The following is a 17,702-nucleotide window of genomic DNA, read 5'->3' on the forward strand; positions in this document are numbered from 1 at the left end:
CCACAGGTGACCTACCCGCCTCAGCGTCCAAAAGTGCTGGGATTCGAGGCATGAGCCACCGCGCCAGGCCATAAGGTCTTAATTCTGATTCTGCTGTTTTCTTTCTGTATGGCTGGAGCTGGTCATTTCCTCACCGGGACCCCCTCCAGACCTCTGGCATTGCATTTCGCCAGGGCCCCTGTGAAACATGAGCACCCGAGGCTCTATTCCTGTAGGGCTCCCCAGGGCCTGCCAACATGTATTAAGCATTTACTGTATGCCAAGCTTTTTATGTGGATTAACTAATCTTTGTAAAGATCCCATATGGCAACTACAATGATTACTCCCTCCTTCCAGTTAAAGCGGCTAAAGCAGACAGTAATGACCTGCCCGTGGGCAGGCAGGTAGTGAGAAGCCTGGGTGCCAGGCAGTTGGCTCCTAAACTTGCTCTCAAGAAGCTCCCTGTTTCTGCCCCAGTGGCTCTCATTCCTGTGATGCCCCCACAGCTCCCCCTCCCCTTTAAAAACGTCTTTAAAACGATGGGAAATGATACATAACAAAATTCACCACCAAATGGTATACCAAGGCCAGGCATGGTGGCTCATGCCTGTAGACCCAGCAACTTGGGAGGCCAAGGTGGGAGGATGGCTTGAGCTCCGGAGTTCGAGGCTGCAGTGAGCTATGATCGCGCCACTGCATTCCAGCCTGGGAGACACAGCGAGACCCTGTCTCGTAAAAAAGGGGAATTGGAATCTTCATATAGTGCTAGTAGGAATGTATAATGGTACCACCACCGTGGAAAAGTCTGGCTATACTTCCAGAAGTAAAACACAGGGAGTTACAAAGTCAGCATGGGACCCAGCATCCCAGTCCCAGGTATATACACAGGAGAATGGAAAACAGGTGTTCAAACACATACATATCCATAAATGCTCACGGCAGCGTGATTCACACACAACTGCCCAAAGGAGGGAACCACCCACACGTCCATCAGCATCTCCTTTTCATATCACGTATTTTGTCCCACCCACATTTTCTCTCTTGAAATAAAAGTTGAGTTAATATAACGTACCTACGCTCAATTATTAAAGAGACAGGCCAGGTGCGGTGGCTCACGCCTGTAATCCCAGCACTTTGGGAGGCCGAGGTGGGCGGATCACTTGAGGTCAGGAGTTCGAGACCAGCCTGGCCAACATGGTGGAACCCCGTCTCTACTAAAAATACAAAAATTAGCTGGGCATGGTGGCAGGCACCTGTAATCCCAGCTACTTGGGAGGCTGAGGCAGGAGAATCGTTTGAACCTGGGAAGTGGAGGCTGCAGTGAGCCCAGATCCTCACCACTGCACTCCAGCAGTGACAGAGTGAGACTGTGTCTCCAAAAAAAAAAAAAAAAGGCGGGGGGGGGGGGAACCAGGACACAAACACGCTTGCAGGAAGAAGGCCACATGATGAAGATGGAGGACGAGACTGGGCAATGTTTTTACAGACCAAGGAATGCCCAGAGGTGCTCGGCAGCTGTCAGAAGCCAGGAGGCTCAGGACGGAGCCTGGGAAGGACACAGCCATGCCCACACCCAGATCTCAGACTCCTGGCCTCAAGAACTGAGAGCCAATGAGCTTCCTTAGGCAGTCTATGGTGCTTTGTGACAGCCGTCCTGGTAACTTGAGTGTTTCGTTTCTGTGTGGAACAGAGCTGGTTCCAGGCCCGGCTCGTTGGAAAGGGCAGGGCTCTTCTGCCTCCATAGGATGTCCAGTGGGACTGGTTCCCTTTCCAGCTCCCATAGAGCAGCCTGGCAGTGGTTGAGCCCCTGCTTCATAGTTCAGGAGGCCACACCCACCTCCAGGAAGGGGTGCTCCGTGACGTCTGAGACACCGAGGTCTGAAAACAGGGCCTGCTCCCAATCCCAGGCTGCCTCCTCAACGCAGGCTAAGCCTGCCTTTTATTGCCCAACAGGGAAGCTCTCAACCCCAATTTCTAGACTCTGGCTTGTCGGGGAGACAGGCAAGCCGCGAAGACCCCATGTGCAACACGGAGGCGGCGTGGCGCCCAGTCCACCTGCCACTGGAAAATGACTCCAGAAGCCGCCACCGTGGGGGAGGCTCCGGAATGCGTTCACGGCAGCTCAGGCCCAGACAGGACGCCGAAGGCCAGGGCCAACCTGCCTTTCATGCTCCGGTGTCTGCGGCAAGCTGGGCTGGATTTTAACATGGCTTTTTAAAAACTTAACTTCCCAGCGGGGGCGGGGGGAACTCCAGCAGAACCGGCAGTTGGAGGACGGGCCTGCAGGTGGCTGTCCTAGATACGGAGGGGAGGAAAAGAGGTCCCCAGCAGGTGGCCCTGCCAGTTAACTCTCACCACTCCACACCGGGCTGGGCTGCCCCTCCCGCCGAGAGGGCACTAGGCCAACCCCATGCACCATGCTCTGCCCCAAGATGCCTGCAGCCCCTACCCCTGGCCAGCACCAGCTCCGCTCATGCACCAGCAGTTCTGAACAGAAGAGCTGTGCCTCACAGTGGCCGGCCCCTGGAGGGCCCTGGCACGGAGGGCTGCGAGCATGGGCCGGCAGCCTGCGGGCTACCCCGGCCAGTGAAGTGCCTCATCTGGCACAGTCTTTAAGGAAGAAAATGGGCATCACACTCAAATGCACTTTTGCAGACAAATGGACATTTCCAGAAGAACGGAGGGACCAGTTCTACCACCTGGGCCCATCACCGAGTCAGCGCCATCCCACTCCTAACCAGCTGCTGGCAGCAGACACTGAGCAGGACACACTTGGCAGCCAGGGGAGGGCGGGCCCACCACACACGGACCCTCCCTAACAGAGCCCACCACACACCAGCATGGGACACAGCCCCAGACTGAGGTGGCAGGGGGAGGGCTCCCCAGGGCCTGGCACGCCCTCACCACTACCCACGCAGAGACAGGCTCGGGATAAAGGGATTGGTCTGAGGGCCCCATGGTGCACAGCAACCCCTGAAGAATTCCTAGTTCCCATGGGCTGACTCCCCAGCCTCAGTTTCATCCCATGATGGGGACCTGGACAGCCCACTTCCTGAGGTGGTTATGACAACTCAGTAGGATGATGCAGGCAAAAGACTTTGGCAGCGCCTGGCAGAGCCAACAGTCAACATGTGGTCACACCACTGCGCCCAGGGTTGGTCCCATCCCGAGCTCTATGGCCACCAGGACTCACGCACGTGCACACACACGCAAGACTGCAAATGGTAAACTTTATTAATGGAAAATGGAATGCCTCGTTAACAGAAACCTTGATTTAAAAATGGCAGAACAAGAACACATTTATTAAAAAAAAAAAAAGTGAGTTCACATTGTATTGAGCTACAACACGGTGGCAGGATTTACTTTGCTTTTAAAAAGATCCCCCAAGTTCGAGGGAACCCTGGCTACCAGATTCAACAGTGCGTCTGCCCACCTGAAAACTCGCAGTGAGTGGGACTTAGTAGCGGCGGGTGAAGTGGGGGTACGGGGGGGGATGAGGGTGTGGGTGAGGGATTCTGCTGCCCCGGTCCTGGCTGGCCACTCCGCCACCTTCCAGTCCGCCACCTGGCACCACGTGGCCCGGGGAATGTCCACCTTGTGCAAAGCCGCCTCGCCTAGGAACAAAGTCAGACATTTTTTTTCCCCTTGAAGTGCTCAGCGTTTTCATCGTAACATGGGTTCAGTAACGGTCCCGCAGCCTTTAGAGCGCTTGGGTTTTTTTTTCCAGGTGAGAAAAATCATCATCACACATTGTATTCCAGGTACCTCAAGAGCGTTATTTGCATAAATTGCAAAGAGCTGCTTTTTGCTTTGTTTTCAAAACATCCAACCCAGCCAGCTGATCAAACATGCAAAAAAGGGAGAGGAAGTGAGGAGCAGGAGTGAACCACCGTCCTCCACGGATGACACGCCTTACCCCGCCACTCCACCGCGGCTTGCCATGTGCCCCGGCCCCGAGGGCCCAGACAGGCCCCTCTCACCACCTAGAAGAGAAGAAGGGTCTGCAAACACTCCATTCCTGGGGAAGCCCCTGGACACATGCGGGGGCCACAGCCACCCTCGTCCCTGGAGCCAGCCCCGTACCTTGCCACCTGGTGTGCTCCCGGCTAGCCGTGCCTGCATCCATGGCACCCTGCCAGGCACGTGCCTGGTGCTCCTCCAGCCGCTGGTTGTGCTCTCCCCAGTCACGGCCACCCCTTTGCCAAAAGAAAAAGACATGCAGCCATCTAATGAGCCTCCAGGGTTGTGTCGGCAGCAGGCACACCCACCCTGGCCTCAGCTGCATGGTGGGTCATGCCACACAGCAAGGGCTGCATGTCAAGTGGGCAAATCATGGGAAGGGACATTTCCCCAAAGACAGATGTGCTAGTAAGCACGTGAGAAGGTGCTCAACGCCACCCGGAAATGCCAATCCAAGCCACACCGAGATGCTACCTCCCACTGGCTGGGATGCTAGAATCACACAATAACACACACCGTGGAGGGTGCGAGGAAAGGGAAGAACCCTTGTCCACTGCTGGTGGAAATGTAAAATGGTGTGGCCACTGTGGAAAAGTTTGGTGGTTCTTCAAAAAGTTAAGTGCAGAATTACCATGACCCAGCAAACCCATTCCTACCTGCCAGAAATGAAAACATGGCCAAAGACACCTATGCATGAATGTTCCTAGCGGCAAGATTCCTAACAGCCAAAGGGAGAAGGACCCCAACACCCATGAACTGATGAGCGGATAACACTATGTAGTGTGTCTGGACCATGGAATGTTCACAGCCCTAACTAGGAAGGAAGCGCTGGCCCAGGCAGCATGTGGAGATGAGCCCTGAATACACAAGGCTTAGGGAGAAGCCAGGCCCAGCAGGCACACCGCGCAGGCCAAGAAATGACTCAAGAAAGCAAATCCAGAGCCAGAAAGGGACCTGTGGCTACCAAGGGCAGGGGGGAAGGGGTGCGGCTGCTAAAAGGGGCAGGGTTTCCTTTGACGTGATGAAAATGCTTCAGAATCAGCCATGCGGATGGCTAAACAGATCCACATACACGCAAACCTCCACTGACTGCACACGTGAACGGGAAGTGTGTGTTGTGTGAATTATACTTAAAGAAAGCTATTTGTTTAAAGTTTCAGACAAACTCTGGGAGATAAAAATCCGACTCCAGTGTCCTGAGTCCCAAGTGGCCAAGCAGTCACAGTGGCCGTGCAGGAAAGCAGCCAGACCCATCTGCATGAGTGCCTGCCTGCTGTGGGTTGCCGGATGCAGTGAGAGTCAGGCCAAGTGAGCCAGCCCACAGGCCCGAGAGGGGCCACCAGAGCCCCCAGTGCGCACTGCCAGGCAAGTGCAATACCGCCCTGGAGGGAGCGGAAAGCTCCCGTGTGGAACCTGCCCTCGGTGACCTGATGGCGCCCAGCTGCTACTCACTGTGGATGAGTTTCCCATTTACACCCCCGAGGTATTTACCATAAAAGCCACCAAGTGACAGAACAGGAATGCTAATGAAGTCTCACGGAAGAGAACACTTCACACCAACTGATCAGAGCACTGCCACCGTCTGTGCTGCCCACAGATTCAGGAGAAGCTTCGGGTGTCCTGGGACACTCGGCACAGCTCCGAGTCAAAGTCCCTGGCAGAGGTGGAAGTGCCTCTCAGCGTGGAGGGAGGGATGGAACGGGGGAGCACAGGGGGCCAAAACCCACCCTGTGGCACTGGGCAGGGGCCGAGGCAGCCCTGGGCCGGGGCTGGAGACAAGACAGGACACTCAGCTCACAGAGGAAAGCAGGGTGGCAGCCGCAAAGCGGTCCTGCCACCAGCCTCCTCGCGGCCAGCCCAGACAGCAACAGGACAAACAGGCAGGGGTGACTGCAGCTGGCCAAAGAAACTAAAGAGGCACCCAGAGTCCTCCCAGACAAGCCCTGCACCCCACCAATGCTGACAAGGCTCAGAACAGCACCCCCACTGCAGTGCTGGTGAAGGTGGCTTTGGACGCCTGTGGAGGACCCGGCCCAGTGTCCTCAGCCCCGAGTCCTGGGTGGAGGGTCCTCATAAGTGATTCTAACAGGCAGGACAGGGTTGAGAAGACCCACCCCAGAGCAACTAGGGGTCAGAGAGAAAACCCGAGGAAGACACGTGTCAAGAGGCAACGTGGAGGCAGGGGCGAGGCTGCTCTACCACGGACGGGGCAAGACTAAGAGCTTCAGCGCTGTCTCTCCCAGTGTGTACGCAGCCCGTGATCGAGACATTCACAGCTGCAGGCGACCCCCAGCTCAAGAATGGGGATGGGCCATTCTGGGCGACCTGGACAGCTCCATCCCTGAAAGCCTGTTCTATGCTTTCTTCTTGAGAACCTGGACTTTCTGAGTCAGGGGTTTCAAATGGCAGGACCCCTGGTAGCCCGTCCTAAAACTGCCCTAGCTGAATCAAACCTTGGGGACGTGCCCAGCCAGGCACCAACCTTTTCCCAGGTTAGGACAGATGCTCCCCACCCGGCTGGGGCTCACCCACTAACCTGGGGGGAGGGGGTAGCCCCCGGCCTTCACTCAGCCTCTTGTCGGAGCCATAGCCCCCCCAGCCATCACGGGAGTCCCGGCCGTGGCGCTCTGGGGGTCCTCCGTGGCCATGGCGGTCATCTCCATAGTGCTGGAAGGCAGGAGAGGAACAGGGTGACACTGACCATGTCACCCACATAGGCCCACCTTCCGGAAGGCCTGTCCACCGCAGGCCCCAGGGTGGCAGGTGGGGCGGAGCTGAGAGAGGACTGAAGGGTGCAGCCTCAGCCCTGCTGGGCCCTGCTTCACTGACCTTCTGCTCCCTGGCTCCCCTCCTCGCACCCCTACAGCTGCATCACTGCCCCACCTGAGCTGCCCCAGGAGCCAGGGGCACCCTGGTATTACTGCCCTCAATAGCTCTGCTCAAGGTCCACTAAGACGTCACCAAACCCTGTCTTCCCTGAGAAGTTGGGCGCTGCCTCCTTTCCGATAACAGGAGGGCCCTCGGGTGGGTCAGCCCCCCTGTGCTCTGGCAGGGCCACAGTTCCAGCCTCCCTGGCCAACCAACTCTGCATGGAGCAGCCAGCAGCCAGGAAGCAGGCGGGTGCTGCCTGCTGTTACAGGCCATTACTCTGCCGCCCACCTCCCACCTCTCCACCGGGCTGCTGCTTTCTCAGAACTCACACCCTGCCACCATGCACGGGGCACCCGCATGGCACCACAGAGACTCAGGGACCACTCTTGTGGCCTTCAGCCCCCCATGCCCACCCAGCACGGACTTGAAACATGGGGAAGCCCGGGCTCCCCCATCCCCCCGACCCTGGCACATGTGGGCTAAATGACAACCACCATTTGGGTTCTTGGGGGACCCCACAGGTACTAAGACCCAAAGGCTCCCTGAGCAAGTGGACAATGAAGAGACACATGAGTTTTCTACTGGATACAATGAAGAACAAGCCCGACATATTTGAAAATGACAGAAACTTGAGCATTACAAAACAATCAAATATTTGCACTTTTTTTTTTTTTGAGACGGAGTCTTGCTCTTGTTGCCCAGGCTGGAGTGCAATGGTGCGACCTCGACTCACTGCAACCTCCGCCTCCCGGGTTCAAGCGATTCTCCTGCCTCAGCCTCCCGAGTAGCTGGGACTACAGGCACTCGCCACCATGCCTAGCTAATTTTTTGTATTTTTAGTAGAGACAGGGTTTCACCATGTCGGCCAGGCTGGTCTTGAACTCCTGACCTTGTGATCCACCCACCTCAGCTTCCCAAAGTGCTGGGATTACAGGCATGAGCCACCACGTCCGACTAAATATTTGTACTTCTAGTCGCTGGCCAGAACCCACACTTGCATACCCGCCACACGTGCTGACTTGGTTGCCACCTCTCTGGGATCAAGCGGCCGCCTGGCTTGAAATGGTCCGCTATGCCCGCACAGCAGTACAGTGGCCCCAGGGCTTGGCATCGGGGCTCTACTCACCTGCCCATCCCGGTGGTCTCCCATCATTGGCCTCGAACCCTCCCGCCTGCAAAAGGAAAAGATCCCGTTCAAACAGCACCAGGCACGACTACACGTTTCTGCAGGTCAGGCAAGTTTCACGACTGGGATACTTTTTCCATCCCATCACATAAAAACTATAACTGGCCTGGGAAAAAAGAAAAAAGCTAGCTCAAATCGAAAGGCTTTTTCCCGGGGGCAGAAACGAAGTTGGATCCTAAAGAGGTGGGAATAAAGATCTCACTGAACTAAAATTCCTCGGGGAGCTCTCAGTTAGGGGAACAGGGACAAACAGAGGCCTCCGATGATCCCTCATCTTTGGTCTGACCCAATGCGTGGGACTCATCAAAATTCACACCAACTCCACCCCAAACTCCAGCAGAATTAAGAGTGTGGCCTCTCAGCCTCCCTTTCCTGTTCTCCCCGCTCTGACATTCTGACTGAAGGAGCCAATGAATGGGGAAATAGGTCAGAGATGTGCAGCCGAGGGGAGCCCAAAGACAGGATTCTTACACTGGAAAACCAAGGGCTGCCTTTTTAATAAACTAGATGTATTCCTCATTTTAAAAGGCTAAAAAACCCACCCAGACCCTCGAAATACAAAACAGGCCTCATGAGAAATTTTGCACGTCCTCCATCAATTCTCTGGTAGCTCTTGGGCACAACCAGGTTGTGCTGGCAAACACTGCTGCCTCACAAGAGAGCTCGGTGCAGATGGCCTGCACTCAGGCCCCTCCTGGCCCACCTATGAAAAGCGTTGGTGGATGGAACGAGCTCTGAGATGCCTTCCTATGAGGTAAGCTGGGGATTCCAGCAACTCGCTCAAGTTCTGTGCAAGGCCAGAGTCATCCACTGTGGATCTCAGAAGTAAACGAGGCTTCAGAGCACACAGGAAGCCCTGCACTGGGCTGAGAACGAGGTCAGCTGGATGCCCCGGTGCCCACAATGACTGTAGCTAAAGGAGGGGACAGGACCACTGAGCTGTCGATGGCGTGGTCCTGGTACTGGCCCCGGTCTCGATGATCGAAGTCGTGAAAGCGGTGGTCTGGCCGGGGAAAGTCTGCACGATATCGGTCCTCCATCGCCACACGCTTTCCTTCCGGCCAATAGGCATCATCTCGTCTGTTGGTTTTTATTTTAAAAGAATACAAATTCCATTTATGAGAGAGGAGGAGGAAAAAAGGAGGTGGTGGAGGTGGGGAGGGGAGCTCTCTCCCCAGACCCAGTATCGTTTAAAATGTCCTGCAGGGCTAATCTCTAAACATTCGATCATCATTGCTTTGATCTGATAAATTAAAACCGCCATTAACAGCCAAGAGGCACACTTGTGTTCTCATCCAACAGTCCCGAAAGGAGCACTGCTGTGAGCTCATTGTCTCGTGAGGCTGTTATTACCTTGATCCCCCCTCATGAGCACAAATGCAACTGAAATGAAATATTTGATTCTTCTGGAATAGCATTCGAGTTGCCACACTTTTACTTTCCCTGCCTTCCACGGGAGCCTGAATCTCCCTCTGAGTTTCTTGCAAAAGCAAAGAGAATGACATGGGGTGATAGTGAACTACACACAGCTCTGGACGGCATCCAATTATCTTCTTCCTGATTTTTACCAGAAAACTAGGCTCACGGAGAGCGGGGTGAAGGGTGACTGTCAATTAAGCCGCCCGGGGTAGCTAGAGACCAATAAACCTACTTTCTAAATCAGAGGCAATTTCCTTTTCCACAGCGCCTGCTCTGCCTCTCTGTCTACAAGGACACATGAGACCGGCAGAGTCAGCGGTGGCCAACTTGGGCCTGACGGGCGTTCGGTTGTCTCGCAAGACAGAGAACAGCTATGCTCCACGGGTAAGTGGAAAGGAAAAGCATCACAAACCCTTCAGCAAGTGGCAGCCGTCAAGTTTCCCAGAATAACTCAAGTTCAGGAAGATGCTACACAGCCTCCGGTGAGGACAGCGAACTGATAAACCTGCAGCAGCGCAGTGAGATCGGCGGGGGTCCCCAAGGCGCATGCTCCATATCAAATTTCATTCTCCCCACCGACAGGGACGGAAGAGAAGCCGCTGTTCTGCTGGAAGGGTGAACACCGCTGCCACGCTGGTCTCCGTCCTGCCCACGCTCTGGGCGGGACTCACCGGTCCAGGTCGTAGGGCCTCCGCCCGGGCCGCCGCTCCTGCTCGTAACGCAGCTGCTCCTGCTGGCGCCGCAGCTCCTCGCGCTCGCGGTGGCTGCGCTCCTGCTCCTTCCTGCGCTCACGCTCCACGCGCATGCGCTCGCGCTCCAGCCGCTCCCGCTCCAGCCGCTCCTGCTCCTTCCTGCGCTCGCGCTCCACGCGCATGCGCTCGCGCTCCAGCCGCTCCACGCGCATGCGCTCCCGCTCCAGCCGCTGGCGCTGGCACTCGAGCTGCAGGCGCTCCCGCTCCAGGCGCTCCCGCTCCAGCCGCTCCCGCTCCAGCCGCTCCCGCTCCAGGCGCTCCCGCTCCAGGCACTCCCGCTCCAGGCGCTCGCGGTGGCTGCGCTCCTGCTCCTTCCTGTGCTCACGCTCCACGCACATGCGCTCGCGCTCCAGCTGCTCCCGCTGCTCCCGCTCCAGCCGCTCCCGCTCCAGGCGCTCCCGCTCCAGGCGCTCCCGCTCCAGCCGCTCCCGCTCCAGCCGCTCCTGCTCCTTCCTGCGCTCGCGCTCCACGCGCTCCCGCTCCAGCCGCTCCACACGCATGCGCTCCCGCTCCAGCCGCTGGCGCTGGCACTCGAGCTGCAGGCGCTCCCGCTCCAGGCGCTCCCGCTCCAGGCGCTCCCGCTCCAGGCGCTCCCGCTCCAGGCGCTCGCGGTGGCTGCGCTCCTGCTCCTTCCTGCGCTCCGGCTCCAGCCGCTCCGGCTCCAGCCGCTCCGGCTCCAGGTGCTCCGGCTCCAGCCGCTCCGGCTCCAGCCGCTCCCGCTCCAGCCGCTGGCGCTGGCACTCGAGCTGCAGGCGTTCCCGCTGTAGCCGGGCCTTCTCCTTCCGCTCATGGAAGGCCTCGAGGCGTTGCTCCCGCTCCCGCTGCTCGCGCTCCCTGCGGGGACAGGCGAGGCTGCCCTGAACTCCCTGCGTGAGCCTCCGAGGAGAAAGCCCGGTGCCCAAAACTGGGTGTGTATTGGAAGCAGGAAAAAAAAATGGATCCAAAAGCTCACCGGGCTTCCCTAAAGCTGTGCATGCAGGGGGTTACCTTACTTAACAAAGTTACCTTGAGAAAAGCAAAGGCAGCACAGCTGGCAACATAGTGTTCTAGGTTCGCTCGAGAACATTTTCCAAATGCTGTGAGCACAGCTTTTGCTTTACTGAGCAATATTTGAGGAAAAGTGACAAGAGAACGCCGGGCATCCCGACGTGAAAAGGCCGAATGTCAAGGCAGAGGGACAAGCCTCCTTCAAGACCACAGCCCAGAAGGGAGCCGCGGCAAAATGACAACTGGACTCTGCTTGCAGTTTCTGACCTTAGGTGAAAGGTTTCAACAGGGAAGACTGAGGCCTCAGCACCCAGGGACCATCCCATCCCATCAAAGCCACACACGGCTGGGCCTTCCACACGGGCCAAGGTCCAACACCAGAGGAGGGGCGAAAATAGACTTTGAGCCAGCAGAAGGCTCAGCCTGTAATCCAGCACTTAGGGAGGCTGACGCAGGAGGATCGCTTGGGCCCAGCAGTTATCAGCCTGGCAACATAGCCAAACCCCATATACTGTAAAGGGCTTTGATGACTTCTTTTTAAGAGACAGGGTCTCACTCTGTCACCCAGTCTGCAGTGCACTGTTGTGATCACAGCTCACTGCAGCCTTGAGCTTCTGGGCTCCGGCAATCCTCCCACCTCAACCTCCTGAGTAGCTGGGACTACAAGTGCACGCCACCATGCCCAGCTAATTTTTAAATATTTTGTAGAGGTGGGGTCTCGCTACATTGCCTAGGATGGTCTTGAACTCCTGGCTTCAGATGATCCTCTGGCCCTGGCATCCCAAAGTGCTCGGATTACAGGTGTGAGCCACTGCACCTGGCCCTTTGATGACATTCATGCCACCTGGCATGTCTGGCGGCTCACGTGTGAACAGGTGCTGGCCCCTGCCTCGAGGACCCAGGTGAAGCACGACACCCGCCAGCCCAGGCACTGGCTCTCGGGCACACAGACTGCGCACTCCAAGTACAGCTGGGAGGACAGCCACCCCGAGAGGAAACCACCAGCCCACCGCCCCACCCAGCTCCACTCACCGCCGCCTCTCCGTTTCTCGGATCTCCCGTTCCCGCTGCCTCTGGCGCTCTCTCTCTCTCCCTTTGTTCTTTGATTTTATCAAATGACAAGATGTCTCTTTTCTTTGCTTTCTGACTTGCGATCCTGACTCTTGGAGCTCTGTTTACCAAAACTGGTTTATTAATGTCAGGAAAATGATTGCAACAAACAAACAATGGAGATTATGCACGTGTGCATGAGACTAAGATTCTCTGGCCCCACATGGTGTAGATGGAAGGCTGTGGTCTCCAGACCAGAGGCCCAGGCCATAGGCTGCTTCCCTCCAAGTTTGCATTTTACTGCCTAATCCAGAATCCTGCTTTCAGATGTCAAGGGGCATTCATGGAAGAGAAGAGGTTGGCCCACGCCTCAGAGAACCTACAGGCACAGTTCTTCTAGCATAGCACAGCCAAGGACTCACATAATCCAAAGCAAACCTAGGCCTCTCAGAGCCACGGGCACATCCGCACAGGGCCACTGTGGCCATTAGTTCAGAGGGAACAGCAGTCAGGCCAGCTGTTTGGACAGCTGGAGGGCAGACTGCATGTTTCACTTCTTAACTGCTGGCTCAGGACTCAGGCAGACAGCTCTAAATAGAATATGCCAGGCCGGGCGCAGTGGCTCACACCTGTAATCCCAGCATTTCAGGAGGCCAAGGTGGGCGGATCACAACATCAGGAGTTCGAGACCAGCCTGACCAACATGGTGAAACCCCGTCTCAACTAAAAATACAAAAATTAGCTAGGCGTGGTGGCGCATGCCTGTAATCCCAGCTACTTAAGAGGCTGAAGCAGAAGAATCGCTTGAACCTGGGAAGTAGAGATGGCAGTGAGCTGAGATTGCGCCACTGTACTCCAGCCTGGGTGACAGAGCGGGACTCCGTCTCAAATAAATAAAGAGAATATGCCAAAATGCTTTAATGCAAAACAGTGCTCCTAATAAGGTACAGAACACTAATAGCCAACTTCCGTAATTTATTTTTTGTAGGTTTTTTGGGTTTGAGACCCAGTCCTGTTCTGTTGTCCAGCCTGGAGTGCAGTGGCTGAGTCACAGCTCACTGCAGGATCAAGTGATCCTCCCACCTCAGCCTCCTGAGTAGCTGAGACCACAGGTGCACACCACCATGCCTGACTAATTTTTCTATTTTTGTAGAGACAGGGTTTCGCCCTATTGTCCAGGCTGGTCTCAAACTCCTGAGCTCAAGTGATCTGCTGCCTCATCCTCCCAAAGTGCCGGGATTACAGGTGTGAGCCACCGCACCCAGCCTATATTCATCATTTTCTATCTGTGGCATAAAGCTCAGAGCTGTAACAACTGACTCCCATTTCCAAGGTTCTCCAGGGCCCCTCACCCAAACTGGCTACACATCAGACCCTCCCAGGAAGCTTTTAAACAACACAGAACCTGAGGCCTCCTGCTGATCCACACAGAATCTCTGGGGCAGGGGCCTGGGAAATGACATTTTTAAAAAGCTACTCAGTTTATTTTCCTAATTAGCTCCCATAGGAGAGAAAGAGCGAGCAATGAAAAACAAACCAACCCAACAGAAAGACAAGCAAAGGTCAAGACGAGACATTACACCAATTATTAATAAAATGCAGGCTGGAGAGAAAGGGGCACACAGACACAGGAGAGACACGCATCACTCAGCACTTTGATGGCAAGCTTTGCCTACGAGACGGGCAGATGTCTTACACACACTGCAGTAGAATAAGGTGACAGATGCCCACATACCACCGCACAGTGGGCAGCACAGCAGGCAACAGTGTCAGCACGGGACTCCTGGGTTCTCAGGCCAGCTTAGCCACTTACTAGCGACCTGGCAGGTGCAACACACCCAGGAGATTTAAGTCCCCTCCACAACCTTTCTGAACAGCACTTTATTTCAAAATTTAAACGTTAAAAGAGGCTGGGAGTGGTGGCTCACACCTGTAATCCAGCAAGTTTGGAAGGTCAAGGCGAGAGAATCACTTGAAGCCAGGCTAAGCAGCAAAGTGAGACACCCCCACCCTTTATTTTTTTAATAGGTAAATATCATGCATAAAATAAAAAATATATGTAAAAGCGAAAAGAAAAAAAAGCAAAAAGGAAAAAAGCCAAACCGTATGTGTCTGTATTTAGAGACCTCCAAGGCATATTACACAGAAAGTGCAAGCTCCAGCACATCCTCTGTCTGTGGTCCCATGGCAGGCACAGGGGACGTGTGTGCAGAGGAAGCCGAGGAGCCCAACTGGACACACAGAGGCTTTAGTATGCCCGTGCTGTATCTCCTCAAGCTGACCAGATGTTCTAATCATGCATGTGTCATCACTACTTATTTTCAACATCACAGTTACATGGGGGTAAGAGTATGGGTCTTTTTCAATGTTCTACTCTACATTTCTCTGTATCTTATGATTTTCATGTGAAAAATGACATTAGGAACTGATACTTTATAAAATCCAAATGTTCATTTTAAAAACTAAGTCTTAGTTGGGCGCAGTGGCTCAAGCCTGTAATCCCAGCACTTTGGGAAGCTGAGGCGGGTGGATCACTTGAGGTCAGGAGTTCGAGACCAGCCTGGCCAACGTGGCAAAATCCCGTCTCTACTAAAAGTAAAAAAATTAGCCTGGTGTGGTGATGTGTGCCTGTTGCCTGTAATCCCAGCTACTCGAGAGGCTGAGGCAGGAGAGTCGCTTCAACCCAGGAGGCAGTGGTTGCAGTGAGCAGAGATCACGCCACTGCACTCCAGCCTGAGCGTCACAGCAAGACTCCATCTCAAAAAAAAAAAAAAAAAAAGTTAAGTCTTAACAACACAAAGTGGTCCTGGCTGAATATGGTGAACTCCACATTCGTTAAAAAAGTACTGTCACCTCATGAATATCTTAGCTAGAACCTGCAGCTGGGAAGCAGAGGTTTTTATTGTTTCCCAGAGTGAAAAACGCAAATGAGACGCTATTTCATCTAGTTGTGTGCACAACTCGAGAGGTGCACCTGTTGATCTGATAACATGACCAGCTCTCTGTCCTAGGTTGGTCTCTACCTTTTTGGTTAATTCAATAGGAGACTAAAAAACCAATGAAAGAAAGTAACCTGCTATTAAGTCAACCAAAGAGTAGGACCTGCCTTCCGGCTCGAAAAGCCTGGGTCTGGCCCATCCCACCCTACGGTGAGCTGCCGTGTGAACCAATGCTCTGTCTGAAGGCGGCACATCCCGGTCAGGAGCCAGTAAGGGAAGCAAACACGGATGCGCACTGCTCTGCAGAAAGCACCGGGATTCATGTGTGTGTCTGTATCCGCAATCTACACAATTATCGCGCCTCCTACAAACTTCAATTTTAAAGGCAAAACAGTGCTGTTTTCATAATGCGGATCAAACGGGCCGTGGAGCCATCGTGAGAAACAGCTGGTCCTGAGATGGCAGAGGCAATACTCACTCTCTCTTTGGACCTGCTCGTGGTTTTCACGCTAATGACGGGCTCTCCTTTCGATTTATCCATCAAGACCGTCCGCTCCATTCCTCTGCTTCCTTCAGGAAAAAACACAACAAACTATCAAAACCTGTGGACGCCCCAACTTCCCGCAGTAAACAGCACTCTGATGGACCCTGGGCTTTGAACACACAAGGCGTGAGTCAAGTGACTGACACTAGCCTTGGGAGCCTCTATTTCTCATCTGTTGTGAGCAACACGGTAACACGGGCACAGCATCATGGGGGTACCCTCACAGCTCTTTACACAACTAGAGGGACCTGTTCCCAACCTACAGCTTAAACCTGCAGCATGCACACAAGCACAGCCATCCTGCAGAGCCCTCCGTGACCCCTCCACTCTAAACCCACACAGCTCCGGAGGTGGTCTATGCTGTCACTCCTCCCTGACATTCTGTGAAGCTCCGCAGTATCCAGCCCGTGCTAGGAATCACACTGCCACTCTGAGGGAGTGCCTTGCCAGACGGGTGGGCTTCCCTCCATTCATCTCCAGCAATAAAGGCTTCCAAACCAATTCTCTCTCCTGACGACAGAACCACCAGGCATAAACCACTGGAACAATGACTTATTTGGGGAGATTTATAATACTTGAGGAACATTTTAAAAACACGTTCCTCGTGAGACGCAGGGTAAATTAGCCCGAGAGCTGAAGATCCAGCTTGTAATGTGCTATACCAAATTTCAATGCTCCAGATGGTTGGGTTTTGTTTCTGTTTTTCTCTTCCTTGATGAGGGAGGTGGAGTTGGCTTATTTTTTTTGCCACAAAACATTCTGAGTCTCATACGGATTCAAAGGTGTAAAGCACAATGAACCTTTATAAAATGACAACAGAAGTGGCATCGTCCAAACAGAACCACTTCAACAGATGCTTGGAGGTTTCATTTTTCTCTGTGTTTTTACTACCTCCAGCTTTAACATAATGTGGGAAAAACTTTACTGCACACCTGCAAAATAGCATCAGGTTAGTTACAAGAAACTCGGACAACTCACTCTTGCAAATCCCACACTACAATCAGCCAAAGGCCCTGAAAAAGCCCGAACTCAGGCAGCTGAGTTCAGCAATACACACAAGCCCTGAGTCCCAAGCACTTCTGAATTCCCGATGTTGTATGGAAACTCCTTTAAGCCATTTCATCAACAGCCTCTTGTTTCTTTAACAGTGCCATATGAACAGCGAAACAGCCATGTCACCAGAGCTTGCTGTCCTCACCTTCCCTCGGAACCCCCACTCCCCACCCGTGCCAGGCCTTCCCCTTCCACAGCTCTTAAAAGGCTCTCCTCACCTGATTTGGTGACTCTAGACCGATTTGTAGGTCCGGGTTTCAGCTCATCCTGGTCTTTTTCTTCCTTCTTAATGTCTTCAGGCTTTTCTTCCTCCTTCTTCTCAATCTTCTCTTCCTTCTTAATTACAGTTCTATTTAAAGACATGGTTATCGAATTTGAGTTCACAAGACTCTGTAACAGGAACGGCTCACCCAGAGCCTCGACTCACACATACTCAGAGGTCCACACAAAACAAATCACCCCAGCGGCAATTAGGTGGCAAAAATTATTTGAAACCCATAGTAATAACAATACTCCTCTTTAGATACAGGCTGTATTCCCACTTCTAGTATGTGCTGAATTGAGGGATATGCACAATGAAATTCCTGGGGATGCGTTTCCAAAATGTCAGACAGGCTAGCACGCAAAAGTGGTGTGCAGGTGGACATGAGAAACACGCCAACTACATAAGAACACTTCTAAAAAGTTTAATGTTTCATCATGTGTGTGTGGAACATTGTTTATAAGCTTTATAGGGAAAAGCATTTCTTCCCAATACAGCCTCAACAGGATGGAGGCACAGTGGCAGGACACCAAGCCCCCGCTGCACAGAGCGGCAGGCCATTTACCCTTGAGGCCAACACCCCTCGACCGGTAACTGCTGCATACTTTTAGGGAGTTAAAATAATGTGTTATGTGCCAGTGAATACGGGAAGGTGTTAAGTGCCATTTCAACCAAAGGCAACTTTCTTCTAAGCAGTGAA

The 17,702-nt window shown here is 53.9% G+C and overlaps 1 pseudogene; it reads right to left on the reverse strand.

Moving 5' to 3' along the window:
* Window positions 1-3,252: 3,252 nt before the first annotated feature.
* Window positions 3,253-17,157, reverse strand: LOC129530593 (scaffold attachment factor B2-like; annotated as a pseudogene).
* Window positions 17,158-17,702: the final 545 nt, after the last annotated feature.

The sequence above is a fragment of the Gorilla gorilla genome, chromosome 17 (genome assembly GCF_029281585.2).
Source record: "Gorilla gorilla gorilla isolate KB3781 chromosome 17, NHGRI_mGorGor1-v2.1_pri, whole genome shotgun sequence".
In the NCBI taxonomy this organism is placed as follows: Eukaryota; Metazoa; Chordata; class Mammalia; order Primates; family Hominidae; genus Gorilla; species Gorilla gorilla.